The sequence below is a fragment of the Sander lucioperca genome, chromosome 14, assembly GCF_008315115.2.
Source record: "Sander lucioperca isolate FBNREF2018 chromosome 14, SLUC_FBN_1.2, whole genome shotgun sequence".
Lineage (NCBI taxonomy): Eukaryota > Metazoa > Chordata > Actinopteri > Perciformes > Percidae > Sander > Sander lucioperca.
In genome coordinates, this window is record NC_050186.1 from 16,698,748 (window position 1) to 16,721,598 (window position 22,851).

The following is a 22,851-nucleotide window of genomic DNA, read 5'->3' on the forward strand; positions in this document are numbered from 1 at the left end:
ATCATCAGATCCATAGGAAATATGACACATTTTATTGATGGTATAATTATACACAATTATGACTGAAAAAAGCACTTTCAGTGAAAATAATCGACTCAAATAATTGGTTGACACAATGGTCATGCCTTTACACACTGGACCCTATATACATAGAGTACAACATTACAAATTCAAACACATAAACACGACTTGGACTCTACAAACAGAGGATAAAAATCTCAGCTCTGCCACCACAGATTGGAGAGATAATCCCTACAAAGCAGTGTGTTTATCCCTTGTCCAGAAATAGCAATTCATCAGTGACCCTATAGTGCTATTCTCTGTCCTGGCCCAGCAAGACAGCACTAAATGTTCAAGTGGAGGTAAGTGCCGGCAAGTCCTTTGACAATACAAGCATGGTTTCAAGCTCCCGCTCAATACAGCTCCTCTCCTCAGAGGGCACAAGGAGGAGAAGGTGGGGGAAGCGGGGAGTACAAGGAGAAGGACTCGAGGTGGAGGGGTCAGAGAGTGTGTGGCTAGGGACTTATGTATGTGTGTGTGTGTGTGTGTGTGTGTGTGTGTGTGTGTGTGTGTGTGTGTGTGTGTGTGTGTCTGCACTGTGTCTCCTCTACGAGGTTCTGGAGAGAGACATGGTGCTCTCTGTGGAAAGGGAAGATGTCATCTCTTTGCTTCAGTGAACCCTGCAGCCCTGCAGAGCGAAGGGCTAACAGGGAGTAAGGTCTCCTCAAAACATAAGACAAACCAAATCCCTTAACACCTGCTGAGACAATAAGTCCCAGCTTTAAGATGTGGAATGGTAAGGACACAATTGGAAAAAAAGGTATGTGCTAATACAATTTAAGCGGAAGTAAACACAACGGAGCAAATAAACACAAAAGATACAAGACTTTGGGTGGATACTACACATTAGGGGTGATGTACACGGAGATTAAGCATTACAGATAAAAACAAACAACAAATGAAAAATAAAGAATCACATCAAATGTATTCAAATGTAAATAAAGTCACTAATTGCCAAGCATGTAATTTGCCAGAGCTGTAGACTAGAGACTTGACATTTGGACTCAAGTCAGTCTAATAATCCTGCTTGCACTGCTAACCAGTGGTGACAACATGCTTTTTCCACAACCTATGCAGGGGGAGCTGAAACGGGTAATTGCATTGTTTCAAAAATGAGTGGAATAATTACGTCTGGCATGACCAGATATTTTATAAATATTTTAAAGTGCCCATATTATGCTCATTTTCAGGTTTATAATTGTATTTTGAGGTTGTACCAGAATAGGTTTACATGGTTTAATTTTCAAAAAACACCATATTTTTGTTGTACTGCACATTGCTGCAGCTCCTCTTTTCACCCTGTGTGTTCAGGTCTCTGTTTTAGCTACAGAGTGAGACCTCATAACTTCTGTAACATCTTTGTTGGGAGTTGCAAATGCGCAGTAGCTAGGTAAGGATCACATCAGCTAGCTAGCTGTTTCTCTCACTTCGGTCAGTACAAGGCAGGATGAATGAGGGCATATTTCCAACTTTGCGTGGAATACCTGCAGAACAGGGACATGTAAGTAGTTCTTTTGTAGATTATGGTGAACTCGTGTGTGTTGTAGCAGTGTTTTGCCATTGAGAACGAGGGCTAGCATGCTAGCGGTTAGCCCCCTCGTTTCAGCTAGTGACGAAGAAAGCCCTGCAGATTTTGAACAGCTCACCCGGAGACTGAAGGCAGGTTACATTCAGAAACCCGTATCTCACTCAAAACAGCATGGATGTTTTTTTTTTCCAAGTTTATATGCGTGTGGAAGACACAAAATAACACCCCAAATCCCAGAAAAAGTGTTTTTTTCATAAAAAAAATAACACAAAACAACTAAATGGTGGTAGGTAATACATCTGATTTCATGTACTGCTTTAGTAAAAAAAACATTACCTGGCGGTTGACGATGGGAGCAGCAGGACACAAAAAACGAAAATTACTGTTGCACTAGTCTGGACATCTTGCCGTGCCAACATTGCAATAAAGGTTGCCTAAATGCTATGTATATAAATTTGCTGTCAGCTTACTAATTGATGCGCGTTTTGTGTAGATTTGGACTTTTATACGTTTGTTTAAATGGCGAAGTGAAGAGGCCTCATTCACCTGTTTGGAGCTGGCTGGTGAATGTGACACGGGTAGGCCTTGCTGGATACACCGTGACCCTTTTTGTGGATATACTGATCGCTGTGGATTACTTTTTTTTTGTGTCATTGGATTACGGCAAAATACGGATCTTTTTTCTTAATGTGTCTTAGCGTTTTATGGTGTGTTTGTGCTTCGTTTCCGCGTTTGGAGAGGCATCTCAACAGACTGTAGGTCGAACACTGATTGTTCACTGTTACATTTTAGTTGAATTTAAGTTTCGGGGCATTCCGCCACCATCTGTCTATTGCGTTCCAAGACAGCAGTGATGCGATTGGATTTCATAAGAGCGAATTGTTAAATTGTTACAATGTAATTTAAAATCTGCTTTAAAAATAAACATTTATGTTTATTTAGCATGTTTGTTTTGTCCATATGTGCTCGTGCTGTGTTCTCCAAGTGTTAGGCCAGGTCTCAGCTGCTACAATAAGAGTTTTTTGTGCCCCCCCTGGCTCGAATGTCAAACTCCACCTACGTTTATGAGGACTAGGGTTAACCATTTCTCAGATCTCTTCAGGGTAAATCCAGACAGGTAGTTAGACTATCTGTCCAATCTGAGTTTTCTGTTGCATGACTAAAACAACTTTTGAACGTACACATGTTCCACCAAAACAAGTTCCTTCCCAAAACTATTTTGCAGAGGCATCGTGGCTCTGTACGGTGCTTAGCGCCGCCCAAGACGATTGTGATTGGTTAAAAGAAATGCCAATAAATCAGAGCACCTTTTGTTTTTTTGCAGTGTGGACTAGCCCAGACCCTCCTCCACATTGCTGTGGAGGAAGGTCTGGCAATGCGAGACTATGTCTCGACTGACTTGGGAGACATTCTTGCCCCAAGAGATGTCAACATGTCAAAAATTGCATCTCCTCCAGGCTATGCTAATAGGCAAAATAACTAAATGGTGAAGTGTAGGAGTTACTGTAAACAGACACACAAGGAATACTGTCATTCACCCAGCAAATGTAAATAATAGGCTAAATTATGTGTGTGCATTCATGTGATTTGTGTGTGATGCTCTGACATAATGAAGAAGTAAAAAGAGGAGCCTCAGATCATCTCCGAGCGAGGCTGTGGTGACCGTGACAGAGAAAGGTCACACGTCTCTTCGACAAGTTGACCTCATCGTTGAAGCCATGAGACAACAGGACACTGAGCCAAACTGTGTGTTTGTTTGTGTGTGTGTGTGTGTGTGTGTGTGTGTGTGTGTGTGTGTGTGTGTGAGAGAGAGTGTGAGTTTGTCAGAGAGAGGAGGTGGGGGTGCACTTGTGTCCTAGTGAGTCATGACAAATGATGAATCATGATGGAGAATTTTTTTAAATTGTGTCATAACGTGTGTGCTGTGTGTGGTCAGCTGAAAAATGTGCAGTATGAACTGAGCAGCAATCATAACAAAATCATGATATATAATACATAAGATGGATATAACATATTATATTCACGTTTGCTTTTTAAAAATCTTAACCACAATTGTTACCTAATTTAAATCAAGATTTTGAAGAAAGGCATGATTTTAAAAAAGCTGTCATTGAATCATCCAATATCAGCGTTCTGTGTAGAGTTGAAACAAGCGGTTATGCGCAATAAATAAATGTGCAGTGTTTCAGCCATAAGTTTTCCAAGTGCATATACACTTATAACTTTCAACTGTGATTGTGTAGACAAACAGATGGAACAAAGGCAAGCAGTTGAGCAGCCTCCTCTCTGACAGAAACAGATTCTTCCACACCTCTCCCTGTTCTGCCTGAAGGCTTCTCACAGGTACAATTTCTTGCCCTTGGTTTGGGAACTGAAAATGAGAATCTCCAAATTAGGAGTCAGGGAGTCGTGTCGGAGCCTGACCCTGAATTCTCACCTCCAGCTGGACCTGTGAATGCTGGATCTGATCTATATGGCTCGGCCATGCTTCTCGAATCGTCTCTCATCTCTTGACTAATATTTTTTTGTACTTTTATTTGTCTACAATATCTTCTCACTGTATTATTTCTTTTTTTTCATTCATTCTGAGCTTCTCTTTCTCTTTGTCTTTCTCCCCCAACTTACTGTTTGAAAGGCACTACATGTTTACCTTACTGTTATATTCAATGTTTATATTGCATATATTAGGTATACAACACTTCCTCATATCTAAACGACACACTAGGTTGATTGCCAATGAATCCCAAAACGACATATGTGACATATATATTTAACATTGTGAAAGAGCTGCACGGTGGCCGTTTTAAACACGTGACCTTAACATGTGATCGCGATGGCAGTTTCATGTGACCGCTTTATGTAACGATGGCATTTTTAAACAGTTTTAGATATCCTTTTTTAAACGGAACTAGTTAAATATGGGCAATAAAAATACTTAATTAAGTTTAGGCCTCAAAAATACTTAGTAGCTACGTCACACACTTCGGTGCATAACAAAGTCAGTTAATTTGAATAAAATATCGTTCTCTAACAACTTAGTTCCTCGTTCGCTCCTGCGTGAATTACTACGGCCACTAAAGGGCTGCCACCTAAAAACAAACTATGGGTAAATTATATTATATAATAATATATAATTATATATATATATATATATATATATATTATAAATGTTATAAGTTGCTTGCACAATCAACCTATACAGCCGTTTTTGGGGTAAGGACAGTCTGAAGGTATACTTCTACGCTACACTACAATTCTATGTTAGCGCCTACTAAATTTTTTACACGTGGCAATGATGTCACTCATGCAAAACAAAAAGAGGGGACTGAGGAATCACATGCATCTAATCTTAATCTAACATATACATTATTTCCCCATCAACTTTAATAAACAGTTTGAATCTTAAATGAAAATGTGTTGATTTGTCTTGCAGATGGAGTTCAGGCATATGTGAGCAGTGACACAGTGACAGGTCTGGGACATAGCAGCCCGGTAGCAGTCGGTGAGTTTTCTGCCTCGGGTCCCTCCATCCTGAGCGGAGAGCTGCTGCTCGGGGGTTCAGCAAAACATGGCCTGTCTTTTCTCCCTTAGTGCTAGGGGATGAGCTCAATCCACAAGGACCTGGGGGTTAGGGAGACGCTGGTTTTGCCTGTCCCGACAAGGAGAGGAGGGGGAACAGAGGAGCGGAGGTGGTGAGAGTTAGTAAAGCATTAGTGGGCTCTGCTGGTGTGCTGGCCCCTGTGAACCAGGCAGTGATTGAGTAGTTGTGCCTGGGGCTAAACGTGGCACCTTTGACAGTGTCAGGGTGGCACTATAGTGGCGGCCAGCTAGATGCTTCTGCTACATTACACACCAAACGGTTGTTGGTGTCTATATTCATGCTGGTTTGAATTGAGGGATTATAATGGCAGACAGCCGCAGCATATGGATGAGAAAAAAAGGTAGACACAATGGGCAATTCATATATTCTTGATCTACTGCGTATTCCACTACTTTAAATGTACTTGATAATTTACATTTCAGTTGCACATCAATAGTGTATCATTATTAGGTTTATTATTTAAATCATTATCAGAAACATATTTGAATGTCTCCCAACAGTGTGATTGACAGCTCTCTTCTCTGTCAATCAAAGCCTAAAAAAATCCAATGAGGTAAAATAAACTTGAGCGATGTTTGTTCTTTTACATTACATGATATAAATAAATTAAGTAAATGACTGTTTAAGGACTGATCTTGCTATGATAATGTCCTGCAACACACTTCTTACTCTGTCAAACATGCACCACATCCTACATTAACCTGCACAGAACACAGTTAAATCCAATAACCATTGTAGCATGCTGTCAAACAAAAGAACCGCAGAGATCTGTGATAAGCAGTGTTGCACGTAGAGCAACACAACACTTATTTATTTACAACCACTACAGGTTAACTCATTTAATGTCTATCAGTCTATCATTATGTGTTGATGGGCTGCAGCCTCAGATTCATTGCATCCAATGAACATCATCATCTTCATTCACCAAGTTGTCCATTATATTTAAAGCAAACTGGCACTCTCTCACACAAACACACACAATAACCATTGACAGACTTCTCTCATCACATTTGAAAAACATGCTGCTAATGGGGGAATGAGGGACATGAAATCACTTTCAGTGGGACATAAAGGCAGCATTGTGAGGTGGCCTGGTGGTAATTACACCACACAGATCCGTACTGAAGGAAGCTATTTAGCAATATGGCCCTGGCCTGGGCCTCTACCGCTGATCTCATTTGGCTGCATTAATTAGCTTGCGTTGAGCCGCAGTGCTCTGTGTTAACGCATGCAGCCCACTGCTTGGCTGGTTGGTCGGATAGTTAAGATGACTAACATGACAGTCTGTTCAGTTCTGTTGTAAATCGTCAGGCCTCCTGAACTTCCTTACACCTCGTCCTTCCCCTCCTCCATCCTATCAGTCAAAGACAGCTGGGGCTACACAGAGGGCATGACTGCTCCCCATTCACCGCATTCAGCATGGTGGCAGCCACCGCAGCACAATAGACTGTGCCGCCTGCGCCATTTGTAGAGGCAAGAGAGCTCATTTTGTTTGAGCTTTAAATGAGTTCTCTGATTATAAAGATCAAATCTCTTCATTTCCACTGAAGGAGGGTGAGAAAGTTCAGTTCATGATTAGATATATGTCTAAATATCAGCAGGAGGTGTTTATTTTATAATCTGCAGTATATGACGACAGCTGACAAAGGCAGAGTAGAAAATAGTTTACGTTTAGCTAGAGCATGAGTGCACAATAGCACGGGAACATGCCTGCCTTCACCTCAGCTGAAAGGAGGAGCTGCTAAACATAACGGGCCATAGAAAAAAGGAATTGCACAGAAAATAACATAAATTGTTTTATTTTAAATAGTCCAAACCCAACTAGAAATAGTCTATATGGAAATAAATGGACAGCTTTACACAGCTTTTTGCTTATAAATCCAGTGTTTTCTTATTTTGTTAAAATGGAATCTAGTGCTGGCAGCTGCTTGCTGATTCTGAGAAGAGGCAGGATGGACAACAATCAGAAACATGACACATCACTGCATCAGAGAAACAAAAGCTAAAGGAAAGTTTTACAGTTAAGGTTTTTCTACAGAAATACGTACACAGGAATAGAGAAGATCAAGTGATGGAAATTGGTAAACACTAAAAATGAAACAGTTTATACAGTGATGAAAAAGTACCTCCAAACGACACTGAAGTTCTCCTTTTCAGCCCCGCTTTGTTCAACACCTCCAACTAGGAAGAGATAAATAATTATATACAAAGTCACAAAACCATGTCTGTTACCCACACTGCCCAAAAAGGGAAATAGATTTTTAGCTTTATAAACACACTTGGCTCCAAATGCAATTGGTTTTAACAGATGGTACCCAAACCCAACATTTCTTCCTCTTATTTGTGTCATTATAACCCTAATAATTATAGCTGACCAATGATTACACAAAATTTTGTTATCTCCTTTGGAAAATGAGCTTCTGCCCGATATAAGGTATTATATCATATGGCAGTATTTAAAAAAGACAAAGGCTGTGTTTCCATCCTCAGAAAACATTGCTGCTGATGTCTTACAATTTAGAACTTTTTAAGTTGTCAAAAGTACTGTGCTCTTTTTCACACCAGATCTTTTTTGAAGAAGGTGTCAGCTTTTCAAACACAGAACGTCTTATTTTTAGAATTCAACTCCACATTTTCTCTTGCTCGTGAGATTGGTGTTTTTGTGCTGTAAATTTCAGTAGGTTCACAGTGAGATAGCACACCAGTCACATGCAAGCCTGTTCTGACTGTGATGGCCAACAATCGACCCTGCATCTGCAAACAACACTTTCAAAAGAACAATTACACAAGGAAACCCCCCTCCACTCTGACACTTAACCACATCAGAGACACTCTACATATGCATGCTCCATAAACTTGCTTACTGCTAGCTTTACTGATGTTAGTTCAGTAACTACAAAAGAATAAAACATTGCTGATGTGAGAATCAATTTCTCATGTCTTACTGTACTGCGGGGAAAGCAAGTGACAGTAATATTTATATTGTATTCAAGGCTTAAAGTTGCCTCAAACCCTATAGCACAGAAGACACAGAAGCCATGGCGGCTTATGCTGAAGGTGAGCCATGCGTGTCAGTAAGGTCAGGCAGCAGTAGGTCATTTCCATAAGTTGCCGATGGAGCAGGTGATAGGAGGGTGCTGGCATGAGCGGGACAGAGGTAGTAGGGCAGATGGACCTGTCTTGCACTGACCATGTATCCCTACACCCTGCTGGGGCCCCAGGAGGGGGCTGAGCAGGCTCCCAGAAAGGAGGGTGTCCCACTGAGACCCTGGCATTGAGCCCTGTCCAACCTTGGCCTGCACCCATCTCTATAGCCTCCCCCCTCACCCATCCTTCCTTCTCCACCCCACCCTGCAAAACACCCTAAACGCTGACCAAGCCCTCAGGGCTCAGGCCAGCCTCCTGGGCTAACAATGGCCCAGACAACAAGCTGGTCCATTGGAAAGCCATGCCAAATGAGTGTGCCAGAGATGGATTCTTGCAGGAAGTGTAACAGTACTTAACTAATGCAGTTGTGTATGCAAGCTATAGCTGCAATATTACCTATTTTTCACCTCAGGGAAAGGTTGCTGCACCGTGATATCGAACTTCATGTAAACACGATTCACATGTCTGAAAATTCTGTCTGTATTTGTTTTAAGGTGAAAGAGTAATCTGTTTATGCAGATGTAACTTCTCATCTTTTTATCTGCTTCTTTGGAGGTCCAGTCATTCTCCGTTATGTGGCAAACACACACAGCTTGAGCTGTGAATATTCTTTGCAAGGTGACATTTCCTGGCTATGTGCAAATAAAGCACACACAAAAACGCTGCCACAGACAAAGACTGAGGTGGCTCTCTGTGCAAAAGATGACATAATTTCCTATTAAATACAGAGTTTTATGGATACAAATTATGGGAAAGTGGTACAACCTTTACTGAGTGGATAAAGCTATCATGAAATGATGATTAAAGGGCAGTATTGCTGGTTTATTTGAGCATGTTTCATAGTGTGTAGTAGCTGGGGCAGTGTAGGTGGGGGGCCTGAAATCTCAAATGATCTCTTCAAACTATTATTCTCCAATAGAAACTCAATTTGCACCACAGTGGATTACAAGTTGTATTTATCGACCTGTAGCTGCCTCTCTGCAGCTGCATGAAGCTTGGTTAAACCATGAGGGAGGAGGTTGGTGGGGGGCTGCAGAGCAGTAGATTGGCGATAATTGGTTGAAGGACAGTATACAGTAATAATGGGTCTAAATAGCCAGGCTTGAGAAGTTCCTGTCATGTTTTACCACTTCTATTTCCATACCAATTAAACCTTGTTGAAGCCACCATGATGAGAAAATTGAGGTGTAAAGGATGTGGAATAGCTAAACACATCAGAGCCATGCTCTGCTTTCATTTATGTGGCTTCTTTTTAAGCATATTCATCCCAAGCATCACAGTTTTAAGATATTTTTCCAGCATGTCTTGAATACTGGATGCAGCAAAATAGTGATGGATAAGTACACCACTGTTCCCTTTTTTTGTTTAATAAAATGAATACCTTGCTAAGGATGTGTGCACATGCTTTGAGGTTTTTTATTTGAAATGAAATTTCTGATTAAAATTTGGATTATTTTACCTCATTCTACCCCACTTAATCTCATTCAAATACAGAGGAGGAAAATAAGGGATGGATACAGGGACAGAGAGAGTGAGGGGTAGATGGAGAGCAGGGGGATCGGATGGAGATGGATCTCTAGAGATATCTACTAGCGCTGTCATCCCGTGATGAGCCACCTATAATCCATGAGGACGACTTGGTCTCATTTCAAAGTAAGATGGAGGCTCGGATTGATTCCGCTCAACTGAGGGGAGATCTGATTTAAATTTTGAATGTGAGAGTGTGAGCTCGCATTCCCCAATTTCAGTTCAGATGAAATTGGCTTTGGTGCATGAGATATTCTCCCCGTTACCCAGCGGACCGTGCTGGGTGCAGTGCTTTGTCACATTGTGAGGGCTAAGGAATACAGTGTTGGTGTTAGACGCACCTGCACAGCTGGAGGGCATGCCCATGCATGATGCCACAGCAAACCTTGGTCATCTCCCATAACATTACAGCTCGATCTGCAGTAGATCAGCCAGGAACTACTCGAAAAACTGAAAAGAATAAAATCTAAATATTTTCACTTGTGCCTTACATATTAAAACTATCCACTGTGATAATCATATTACAACATTTTGGTGTTCTTGTGCAGCAGGTGTACATCTGAGTGTAGGTGATCCTTCACTTAAGATGCATTTCTTCTGAGATAGCAACTTAAAGGAAAGGTTCGACATTCACTTTCTTGCTGAGCGTTAGCTGAGAAGATCAATACCACTCTTACATTTGTCTGTTAAACTATATCCATCTTCTCTGCAAGTCTCTGCAAAAAATATTTCACATTTGTCCAACTGTTGATTTAAGGTGTGTGTAAACATTCTGTTTGTTGAATGATATAAAGAAATAGTGGCAAGTTATCTGATCAGGGCAAGGAAGCTCTTTTACTGTATAATCACTACTGTTACTATAAAACACAGTGACTATGAAAAAAGCAGATAGGTGTTACACTATGACACATACAGTTTAAGGGCACAACTGCTAATGATATACGCAGTGAAAGTTCTTTAAATAAATATATATATATATATATATATGTATGTATATCACATTTTATAGGCTAAAAAATAGTAGCAGGGAGGTACTCAAAGCTCACATGTCACAGCTGTAAATGTAAATGTGGTATGCATGGGATACAAAGATGAAAAATTCAAAAATGGTGATAGAAGCGAACTGTATGGGGCTGAGACTGATGTCTTAGGACTGTGTAAGAGCAGAGACTGATGAGGGAGTAGAAGCCAAGGGGCCACAGCTGAGGAGTGTGGTCCCCCTTCATTGACAAAGCAGTCCCTACTCCAGGCCTGTGTTTACGTTTCCCTTCGACTGTTTCCCCCCACGGCGCTCCATCCAATTCTCCTCAACAAGGGAACATGAGGGAGCAGGGTAAAATGAGAGTGGGCTCATGAATGGAAAGGGACAATTTGACATGTGGCGTTTTGTGAGGTGAGTGCCCAACCTCTCGACCGCTGATTACCATTCGCTAATGAGCACAACGGTTTGTGTGTCTCTGCGTTTCTCTCTCTCTCTCTGCTTCTCTGCAGAACGCTCTTTCTCCTCTCCAGCTTTGTACAGGCCCGGAGTGGCCAGTGGACCATAGGTGTGCTGTTAATTGGGAGACGCACACATCAGTAATTAAAGCAGCAGGGGGCCTTGTACTATACCAACTCCCTCCAGTTCCCCTTCTTTAAAGCCCGCCCTCCCCCTATAATTCAATCCTGTCTGCCGAATTGATCATTGTGCAGGGCCAGTTTTGCCCCTGGCAGTTTTGTCACTTTCTAATGATGCCTTTTCAGAGAGGCAAGGCCTGTGTCCTACCAGCACCAGGACCAGTTGGGGCCAATCGTTGTCTTCACGCCAACCTCACTCCATCTGATAAAAAGCCTCGCATTTAGCCACAAGCAAACTCCCTCACATGTAGATACACACATAATATAAACACAAAATGCATCCACTGTATATGAGCTCACATCCACTTATATATATATATATATATATATATATATATATATATATATATATATATATATATATAGCAGCTCTGGCACATTATACTGTATATCTGTAATCCATGGCATGTTGCAGGGTGTTTCAGGCCTCCCCTAAAGGCCCCCCTGGCCTCTGTGTCTATATGTCCCTAAACCTCCTTGCTCTGTGCTCCCTTGGGAGTGTCTCTCACTTCTGCTGACCATAGTTATTCAAAGTGAGCTCAAGACAGCAGGGATTCACTGTAGCAAACGTTTTATTTTGAAAGTATGCTAAGTTGTGCTGTTTGGGTTCATTTCTGCAGTTTCTATGCTTAATGGAGAACTATCATTGTGCAAAACAAAGTGATCATCCATCAATGTGTTAACCATGCTTCTATACTATTCTTTTCTTCTACACTTTTTACACTGCACATCCGCTCTGCACAGGCAACACTATTGGAAATCCCAGCGGTATCGAGCAGAAGTGCTTCCTCTCCATACGGCGACACCATGCCTATAGCTGATAGTGTGGCATACCCTATGTAATTAAAATTAACCCAGCCGAGGTGTTTTAACATGGCATTTTATGCTTCTCTGGGCTATGTTTGTTCTGTTTCCTGCCCCATTCAGCTCCCCCCTTATCTCTTAGACCCCCTTGAGCATGGCGTTTTACATTTCTGTTTGTAAAACTGTCAACACATCCACTGGCTGTACTAATGTGTGATTTAGCGCCAACAGAGAGGAGGGATAGAGAGTGAGAGAGAAGCAACTGCATGAGATCTTGCACATTCTCAAAGTGGAATATTTTTTCACTGTTATCCCCCTAACTCCCAACTCCCCACCCCCAAACATGCCTTGATGTTTGCAAAGTGCTTTTTTGTACCCTTTAACGATCACATTGTCTCCTTTCTTTTTGTTATATTCATTTTCTCTAATATTTGCAATTTATATTTTCATGTTGTCACTGAATTTTATTCAACATTTGATAGTGGGATTACATGGGAATTTTGTGACTTGTACCTGTGTTACAAATTAAATAAAAAAATTAAAATGGTCTGGCTAAAAAGAACATAGTTTGCTTCATGAAACAGCAACCAACATCTCAAACCTTCCCTGATTCAGTTGTGCTGGCAGAGAGCGAGAGAGCAGAACATGTTCAAAATTAATTGGATTAATGTGTGGAGTTGAATAGTGTGTGTGAAATTTACACCTGTCACGCTCCTGTCAAATCAGACATCCCCTGTCATTGCTAATAAGTACCTAGGGGGGAGTGGTGGCATCTTAGGACCGGAAAAATAAACAACATCTACAAATCCAACGCAGAGTCACCTTATGCTCATTGAGACTGCCCACCTGTACATACACAGCCCGGCCATTTACAAAAGGCTACATTACATGCATACACATACACACAGACTTTGTATCATGCCTTCCATAATGCAAGACTCATTTCACAATAAAATATTTAAAGCAAAACAATAAAAACAGATACACTCACAAAAAGAAATATCAAAACAAACAAATACATTTTTTTATCTCAGTAACCTTTTGTGTTTTAAAAATGACTACACGTGCCCATAATACAAATACACAGTTGACAACGAAAGCCGCACAAGCATCATCTGTCATACATAACACAATAAGAGAAGCCTCACACCTACATCAGTTTCCACAAGAAACAGAGGGAAAACCTACATTTTAATCACAGAAATACTGTAGCCTGGCCTTGGATTTGAGATATGTTTATCTTTTCTTTTCTTTTTTTACTTTGTTTGGCTTTAATTTACACCTCTGTTTTGCAGCTGTGAGAGGGGAATTCAGCTTCTGTCCCTTTGGAGAGGTGCACTGGCAGCAGAACATTAGCTCATTTTAACGGCCAGTATAATAATCCGTGCACCAGAGGGCCTCCGTTGGAAGCTCTACTTTGCACTAAAGCATTGGAGGTTCCCCTGTCGATAACAAGACAGTCACTTCATTATAGCTTCACAAGTCATCCATTTATTATCTATTGGCCCCATCAGAGAATGACAGAGCACAGAGTCAGATGTTACAATATATTAATCAAAGATGCACCGTTGTGTCAAAATGTAATTTTCTGCTACAGGGATGGAGACCTAATTGTTTGATTTGATAACAGAGGTACATAATGTGCCCAGGGGCAGAACGGAACTCATTCTTGAGCATACACAAATAGTTGACTATGGCCTCAACTCATGTTTAAATTTAAGATGGCAGACTGTTATTTATAAAAAATTAAAAAAAAGAGAAGTGAGAGTACGATTGGTAGGTAGGTTATTGATAAGGGGAACCTCAATGGGGCCTAAACACACTTTTACAAATATTACAAAATGTGCTGGAATAAAAGTCGAAGCTTTCAAAGGAATTAATAAATAGTGAAGTTTACAATGAGCTTAATATTTTTCTCTTTGGTTTAGAGCATTGTATTGACAATTAAATGTTACTGTGCAAACTATTTTTATGATTGGTTGGGAGTATTTTATGACATTTATTTTAACAAATAATTCGTAATTTCTGGAAAATTATAAATGCTATTTAGGACAATCAAACCAATACTTTTGCTGTGTGTATTGCTCTTTAACAAAACATTTGTTTAATTATTGCTTGTATCTTCTATATTTTGAGGAAGACCAAAATGTGAGGGAAGCCATCTTGCTGCTTTTCTAATTAAATGTTCTCTGATCAGTCAGTTAATTCTATGACCATGTCTCCACTCAGAATTCCTTTAATCAACTTTAAACATTTCTTCAGTAGCTACTTGGACTGAAAAAAAAAATTAAAAAGAGATGGCACAACACTTCTGAAGGCATGAATGTGTGAATCCACAGACACGTCTGCATGAGCGTAGTGGCTTTGTGCCGATTATAGTTGCACCAAATGTTGAATAGGACTTTCAAAAAACACATTCACGAGAAGCTGTGAGAAATTCACTCACACTAGCAAATGCAAAAGCTGACCACCGCCAACAAAAGGAACAGAGCAAAAAAGCCACATTAGCAAGCAGGCAACTGTAACTGAAGAAGAGTAAGGGAGATGCAGAACACCCAAAACACAGACAGACAAAAATAAGATATATAACTCTCACAGTTTACAACATTTTGTACAGATTTAGTAGAGGACACATTTTGCAGAGGAGGGAAGTGTTATTACAAATGTTGATAATAATTACATCAGTAGAATGGTCTGACATATTTGTCCTTTTTTTGACCAAATTAAAAAAAAATATCAGCAAACCAAACAAACCAGCACACAAGTGTAAAGTAAAATCTAACCCCATGGAGTCACAATTCCCTGTCACACTCACAACAAGCAGACAGAGAAAGACAGCGCGAGACCCCGACAAACCCCTTTCACATGTAATGATTTTTCCCCTTCATTAAAACTGCTAGTAACCCTGTTAGGCTGGAATAGACTCACTACGGGTAATCGTGAAAACACTTTTAATCAACGCACAGAAACAGTAGAGACCTTGCTAGAATGCATTCACTCCAAATAAAGCAGGCTCTTTATAAACAGGCGCAGCAAAACAGCTAAGACCCTGATAAGACTCCTCACACTCTTCATGGCGAAACCTGCCTGTGAATGTCTCCTGACAGCTCCTTAGCCCTTGTTAGAGAGAATCACTTCCTAATGATTCAACCCAGCTTGGAAACATCAACACACACAAAGTAACACTTGGGCATACAGTTTTACATGAAGTAACATTCAGCCTGCACACACATGCAGTCGCTGTGCTTGACTGGATTCACTGACTTTCTAAAGAGCTACAAAACAAGACTAAAATGAAAGTCAATATAAAATCAGGACTAAATTATGGAAGTCCATAGGTGATGGGATATCTTTTACCAGCACAAAGTGAAACTGTGCAGCAAAGGACTGTTCAAACATTACTTTAAATTGAAGAGAATCTCCCTGGTCAAAAATTAGTTTTAATTTTCAATTTATTTTTGGCTGATACTAAGTTTATTGCATTCAAAACCTAATGTCTCCTTTATATTTCAGATAATGCCAACTTAATTTATTTATAAATTAAACTCATTTTACATTTATTCTGGTTGGATCTTTGAAACCTTTTAAAAAGCATAATAAAACTAATTGGACTGTAATTCTTTTACAGTTCACACCCATGAAAAGACAAAAGTGCGCCACCTCTTTGCACACTGTGGTTGACAAATGTATGCATGTGCTTGCTCATAGGCAACCACACACACACACACACACACACACACACACACACGCACACGCACACGCACACGCGCACGCACACACACACACACACACACACACACACACACACTTGCACATACACAAATGCAATGCATGCATGCACACACCCATATACACACACACAGACAGGGTGGTTAACACATGGTATATCAGCAGGCGCAGTTCTTTTGTCCTCTTGTTAGTTTTAGCAACACCACTTCTCTTGGAACACTTTGCGCTTTTGTCCTAAATATGTATGATGCAAATGTAAATTTAAAAAAATTGAGTTTAATTATAAATAAAAGAAACATGGAACGTTTTACTAATTAACATTACTTTTATATACAAATACTTTTTCTAGTTTCCTTTTTTATTTGTCTCAATTTTCAATCACTTTCAGGTTTAAGGTACATTTTTCAGTATTTATTATACTTGAAGAATCCAACGATTCTGATTATGAAAAACTATATTCTTCTCTCTGATTTTTCCATTGACCAGTAAACAATGATGACTCAATCAATGTGTGACTAAGATTTTTTAAGGTCCTGTTGTGTGACTCAGAGGTGCCTCTTCCCTCATACGGCAGCAGCTGTATTTTGGTGACGATCTGGAGCTTGGTGTTTGATCTTTGCCTGAGCTGTCAATCATGCCGATAGTGGGTGGGGTTTGACTCATGGCTTATATGAATTTTGACAGGTATGATTCAGTGGCGGGCATGAGCATGTGATGCATGTGCACAAACAAACACAACGATTAAAATGTAGACCCAAATAATGAAGGTGAATTATATTTTGTAGGTCAAAGAAACAAAAATAAACTGTTGTCTTTCATCTCATCAGGATATCAGGACTATTCTAACATTTAATTTTAAATTTCCAAAGTACAAATCAAAACCTTGACCTAACTTTTCCTTTTTCTTGCGTCCTTCTTTCTCTCTGTTCAGGTATGCTTCCCACTCTCTCTTGTGTAAATCCATTTCATCCAAACAGGCTTATCCCACAGATGCTGTCACTCCTTCATCCGGGGTGTGAGAAATATGGGGGCCAAAGGTGCTACTCTGTAATCAGGCTGGACTGTTTTGCTAGCGTACAGCGAAATGTGCTGGTAACCGCCACAACTTCACAAGGCTGCTGTGTGACCCCGTAGCCACAGGGCCTCAAACGCCTCTTCATTTGTCAGACGTCTCTGCAGTGTGGTGGAGCGGCTCGAGAAAGGCTCAACAAACACCAAACAAACAGAAACATCGACTCACACACGGAGCAGCAACGTCTAAACACTGTCTGACATGGATGATGTTCACTACGGGATTAGGCAAATGGATGCTGCATGGCGTCAAAAATAGTGAAAAGGCAGATGTGACATTGGTTCTATTTTCACTTGCATCTATTGGCAGTGAAGGCAGATTATGAAATACAGTCTTCATCCAATGCTCTGCGTGTGAACAGCAGATCCCATGGCTGAAGCTTTTTCTGTCTGCCTTCCCCACATGCTCTTAACACCTACAATTATATATTTATATATAAAAAATGAAAACATGATTGGACCAAATTACTTACATCTTGCGTCAGCCTGTAAAAAGCTTAACATCTTGACACTGGCTTTTAGTGAAGGCTGCAGCTTCTCTGGAGTGTGGCATGCCACAACAACAGATGAGAGCAGCTTCACTGTGCCTCAAGATCCCTCTCTTGAGTTGGTGCTCCTTCTACGGAACGGATGTTGAGCAACATTTGGGTTCAACACTGTAAAAAAACCACAGGGTTCAAATGATAGATTGAGCCATGTAGTAGCTGAAAAGTCTGACTCATAAAATCATCCATGAAACCCATAGAATAAAACCTCTGAAAGCAATCAACAGTCCCATTGCCTACAACGCACACGGGGAAGGAGGAATGGCAGCATGTAAATCCAGGCAAAAATGCTCTACTTTTTATTTGAAGTACACAGTATTTACAACGCATTAACCCCAAACTATAGTATAACAGTTTACTTTAAACAAAATAGGCTCCATTGCTCATGCTTTTGATCCAAAGTCTGAAAGTGCCCCCTAGTGGGTTTTTTCGGTCTCTGCTTTAAACAGGGTTTGACCCTATAATAAGGTCTCGGTAGTTCACTGTGCTAATTAAGAGGGCATTTTTAGCATGGGATCACAGGATAACACTCAGTGTCTAACACAGTTGGAGTAAATTAGCTGTTTTCTGTACCATAACAAACGTAAGTATCTGTGAGGGTAAACTGACTTCACATTACAAAGATGTTGCTATATTGTCAAACATTAGCAGTTGTATATGTACAGTATATGATGCAAATAAACCCACCCACGCAATATTAAACTTTGAAATACAGATTTAAACTAACAATAAGATTTTAAAATATACTAATTAAAGGCAGATATATGTTACAACAAACATATTATTTAAATCAAGTGCTGACCAAAATACTTGAATCTGGTTTATATGTTCTTTACTTACTACTACCACCGAACTGCAGTCCCAACTGATCACAAATAATACCTTTACAGCTTTGAAATGCTCACCTTAACACAGGCTTTGTCCTTTTGATTGTGATTGCAGCTTCTCCGTTTGTATTGCTGTAATTCAAGCCACATGGAGCACAAGGAAAAAGATGGACAGACTGTGTGGAACAGCATCCAAAGCCATTGCTGATTGATAATACACTCTGTCTTTCCATCTCTCCATAACTCCTTCCCACAACACAACCTGGCACCTTGTCCCACTGGCTGGCCCTGAAGGAAAACAATTACCAGAGAAGCGGAACAACAATACCCAGAAAACATCTGCTTGTGCCGGCTGGGGCCGCTGACATGCCTGACTGTGTGTCCCTGTTGGCTTACATAGAGGACACATGGATACGCCGAGGGGCCCGAGTGAACAGGGCTCCTGCTCCTCGCAGCGCCTTACCCCTCCGCCTGCCGATCCACCTGCCTCTCTGACTGCCTGTCTGCCTTCTCTGGCAATGGCATCTCCGTCAGAACAGATGAGGGCCCGCCTGTCAGAGCAGTTGTTCGTTTGTCTGATATCCTTCTGCTTGGATGAGACGGTGCACCAGTATGGCCTCTAAGTTGATGCAGACAGGGAGGCAATTGAGATGGCACAATGGGCCAACACCCATATGATGACTCCCTCATGTTATATCTTAGCTTAGCAGATTGGAAGGCCTCATTTAGGGTAAACACTGCTCACAGAGATTAACAATGATCAGAGCACAAAAGACTATAAATAACTGTATTCTACAGAATAAACATACCACACATACTGCATCGGAGTCTTATCATTCCTTCCTCCTGACACACAGACCCAACACTCATGCCTCCTGAGATATAGAGGACCACAGAGCAGCTACATGATTCAAGAGTCAATGTTATTTTAATCATTTCAAGAGTGTGGTTTGTTGGGATCATATCTTTACAAATCCAAACTGAGTTGGTTCATGCATGCCACATTCTACTCAGTGTTTATTGAGTTTATGTTGCCACCTTGTGGCCATCATTGAGGCTTACTGATAATTTGTCTACAGTAATTCCCTGCCAATTGGTTCCCAACCTTTGGGGTTGGAATCCCCCAAGGGATCTCAAGAAAAATCAGAGAAGTCATAAGATGATGGGGAAGAGTAGCAGTTCTGTTGCACTAAATGCAACAGAACTGTTGCATAAAATACTGGATACTTTCTCCAGTCTTAGCTTCTAAAAGTCCTACAAATGAAACAATCTGTAAAGGAAAACTCACGTTTTGGTTGAACTGCTCACAGCTCAGGTCCACACTAAGGTTACAAACTGTGATGAGGCGTCACATCACTTTGTCTTAAACATGATGGGAACCACAGTAGGTAAATGCAGGAAAAAAAAGAAAAGAAATAAAAAGTGTTGCTTTTTATTTCAGGGGAAATATATTATATATTTAAAAAGGTGCTGTATGTTTTAGGATTAGACATATACTGTAGAAGTATGAATGAGGTCAAACGACTCTCAAATCTTAGGTTACATTATTATGCTAATATTATTATTATTATTATTATTATTATTTATAATGCATGCATTGAAAAGGCATATTTGAGCTTAAGCTAATTCTGACACTGCACGGAATACACTAGTGTTATTCAGTTGAATGACGGGATCATACTACTACCACACTTATTATTATGAGTATAATTTCTTCTTTACACTGTGCAGGTTACATAATAAATGTATCTTGACTGAGTAGCCTAATTGCACATTGTCTGTTTAGCTATCACTGGCCTGGCTTTATCTCACCTACAGCAGGATAGGTCGGCTCCACTTGGGGTTTTGCTGCTTTCACATACAGTAGGAAATATTGGTGATATGCCATTTAATAGTCTACTGGTGTTTGGTTGTGCAAAATGTAGGTCTACACATTTTTTGCACTTGCACTAGGCCTATGTGAACAGTTAGTTCAGCATAGTAATTTTGGTTGGCCTTGATTTTTTGTGACCAAGATTTGTTTGTTTTTTGTTTTTGTTTTTTTTTTCAAACACAACATACAACATACTGTAAGTTATTGCCACTTTACTGTTGAATTGAAAACACTTTTCTATTGACAGTAACACACTTGCCAAATAAGCAACAAACATCACACATCACAAATTGCACGCTTGCTCATATTTTACTTTGGAACAAGGACAAGCAAAAACAGTAGAGTTAATTAATTATATGTTCCAACGAGGTGTCAATCTTTTCTGCTGTATCCAAATAATTAAACGTTGTTTATGGTGACGTTCGAGATGATGACACATTTTCCTAATTACAGAGACAAACTGATTTTAAGTTGTGTTTTGGGGCAGGTTAAGGTATGAAAGTAAATAAAAAAAACCCTTCTTAATCAAGGATACAGGTTATTTCGAGGAGCACTGAAGGCATCATTTTTGACACGGGCTCGGTGTTAACTGGGAGGTGGGAGGGAGGAATCTTTGGTGACAGCAGCAGCGGGGTGTGCAGCTTTGACACCGTGCACTGCCTCCTCAGCGGTGACTGAAGTGTCTCGCAGCCTCTCTGCCAGTTTGTGACGGAATAACTTCTCATACAACTAAATGAACCGGCTGCCTGTTGTTCTGCCCCAGACTGCTGTAGCTTTCCGTGTTAGAGCAACAACAGAGATGTAAAGCAAGCTGCACCACTGCTTCTTCCTCTTGATATGCTTCTGATATAACGAGGAGTCAAGAAGTGACAGAGGTATTTCGGCATTCTTTTGCGACTTGTTTATGTTGGTGTGCCGCCGCCAAACGCTGTTGAAGCTACCGTAACAACACAGCCACAGTGCTAGGAGCCCTGTCAGCGGCGACAACCCCTCGTTGATGTTAATAAGTCACTCGAAGCCCGGGGACACTGTTAGACAATATGTTGTTGGAGTTGTTTATCTGTATTAAGTCAAATGTCCATCGGTAACTGCATCTTCTTTTGTCTATAAGCGTGAACTAAAGGCAAAGCAGGCGGATGCACATTTGCAACTCAGGAAGGAGCCAACTTTGAACGTTTTTGCAACAATCGTCACCTGCTAGGTAACTAGTCCTAGTACGATACATTAGAAGTTTATATAGGCTAATACAACTATAAAAACATGTCATATCAGTCAGAGTTTTGCACTATTAGTCTCAATAAGTGGCTTTTGTAACGGTTCTTCTCTATGCTAATACTTGCGGGACTTACGTCACACCGTACGTCAAAGGGGTTAATTATGGGCGAACAGGTGCGTTCACCTGTGATATTACGGCGCTAAGTTCTGTATCCTGTCTCGCTGCAGCGTTAAACATGTTTAGTTAAACGTCCTCCAGGACATGTATTTATGAGGAAGCTCATCTCAGTTGTGAGAACGAGTAACTGAACTCATAACTTATTGATGGCCCCAGAATGCAGAATGAAGCAACTCAGTGCTAAACAAAACTGGGCTGATGATTTCAGATCTGTTCTGTCCTTTGGACGATCGAGGTGATTTCTCTTTACTTTGTCTGTCTCTGCTTTATTGGTTGGGGACTTAAAACCACTGCACTTGCTTCTGATATAATGCAATGAAACTTTCACAGTATGTTCTCATCACAACAACAAGGAGGGTATTTTCATCCTAAACTACAGATCCATGTTCCTTGTTTTTCTTAGTTTGGCAGGTTAAAACTATTTCTTTTGCACCCAGCTCTTATGTTTTCTCAACAGAAACCAACTTAGATAATGAGTTATTGTTTCTTATCATTTTCACTGAATGAAAAATGTGTAAATTTTTCATTCAGTGAAAATGATAAGTCATTGCAATGAGCAAAATTCTTGTTTTGATCATCCACTGTCAGATGCAGATATGAGGTCAGTCAGGATCAGCTGCAGTACAGTGCAGTCAACTAGTATTTTTGGTTTAAGAGGGTTTCTGCTGTAACTGAGTGAATTGACCCAGATGTATACAGTGAGTGGCACCACAGATTGGTTAAGTATACCATTTTCTCAATAAATGTTGACTTGTCATAGCAAAAAAAGCACCGGTGCAACACATTTTGTTAGCAATGGCTCAGTTCCATCAAGTGCCCCAGTCAGCCATGACAGTTAGCCAGCAGGCACAATACCAAGACCCTGGAAATAGCTTACCTAAATGGAATACAGCCATCATAAATGTTATTAATTACACCTGTGCTTGTCCTGCTTTGACATGTCAAAAGTGTCTGCGTGAATAAGGTCTATACTCTTAAAAAAAAAGCTTCAGGGCTTACTTTCCCATATTAGTATGGGGATCATCCTTTATTAAAAGAAACAGATATTGCTGTCCCACAGTCTAGTGATGGATGACTCATGACACAAGGGTTCTTAAACAGCTGATTTTTTATCTGTCTAGTTAATTTT

At 40.4% G+C, this 22,851-nt stretch overlaps 1 protein-coding gene across 6 annotated transcripts in view; it reads left to right on the top strand.

Annotated features, from left to right (window-relative positions):
- Positions 1 to 20,951: 20,951 nt before the first annotated feature.
- rbms3 (RNA binding motif, single stranded interacting protein) overlaps positions 20,952 to 22,851 on the top strand; it is a 306,928-nt gene continuing 305,028 nt past the window's right edge. For 4 of the 6 annotated variants that reach the window (XM_035991632.1, XM_035991635.1, XM_035991640.1 and 1 more), the window contains exon 1: positions 20,952 to 21,204. The gene's annotated coding sequence lies outside the window, so the exon portion shown is untranslated. Of the gene's footprint in view, positions 21,205 to 21,238; positions 21,531 to 21,725; positions 21,958 to 22,851 lie in introns of those variants that run through there. The other 2 variants (XM_035991634.1, XM_035991633.1) reach the window with 2 other exon arrangements.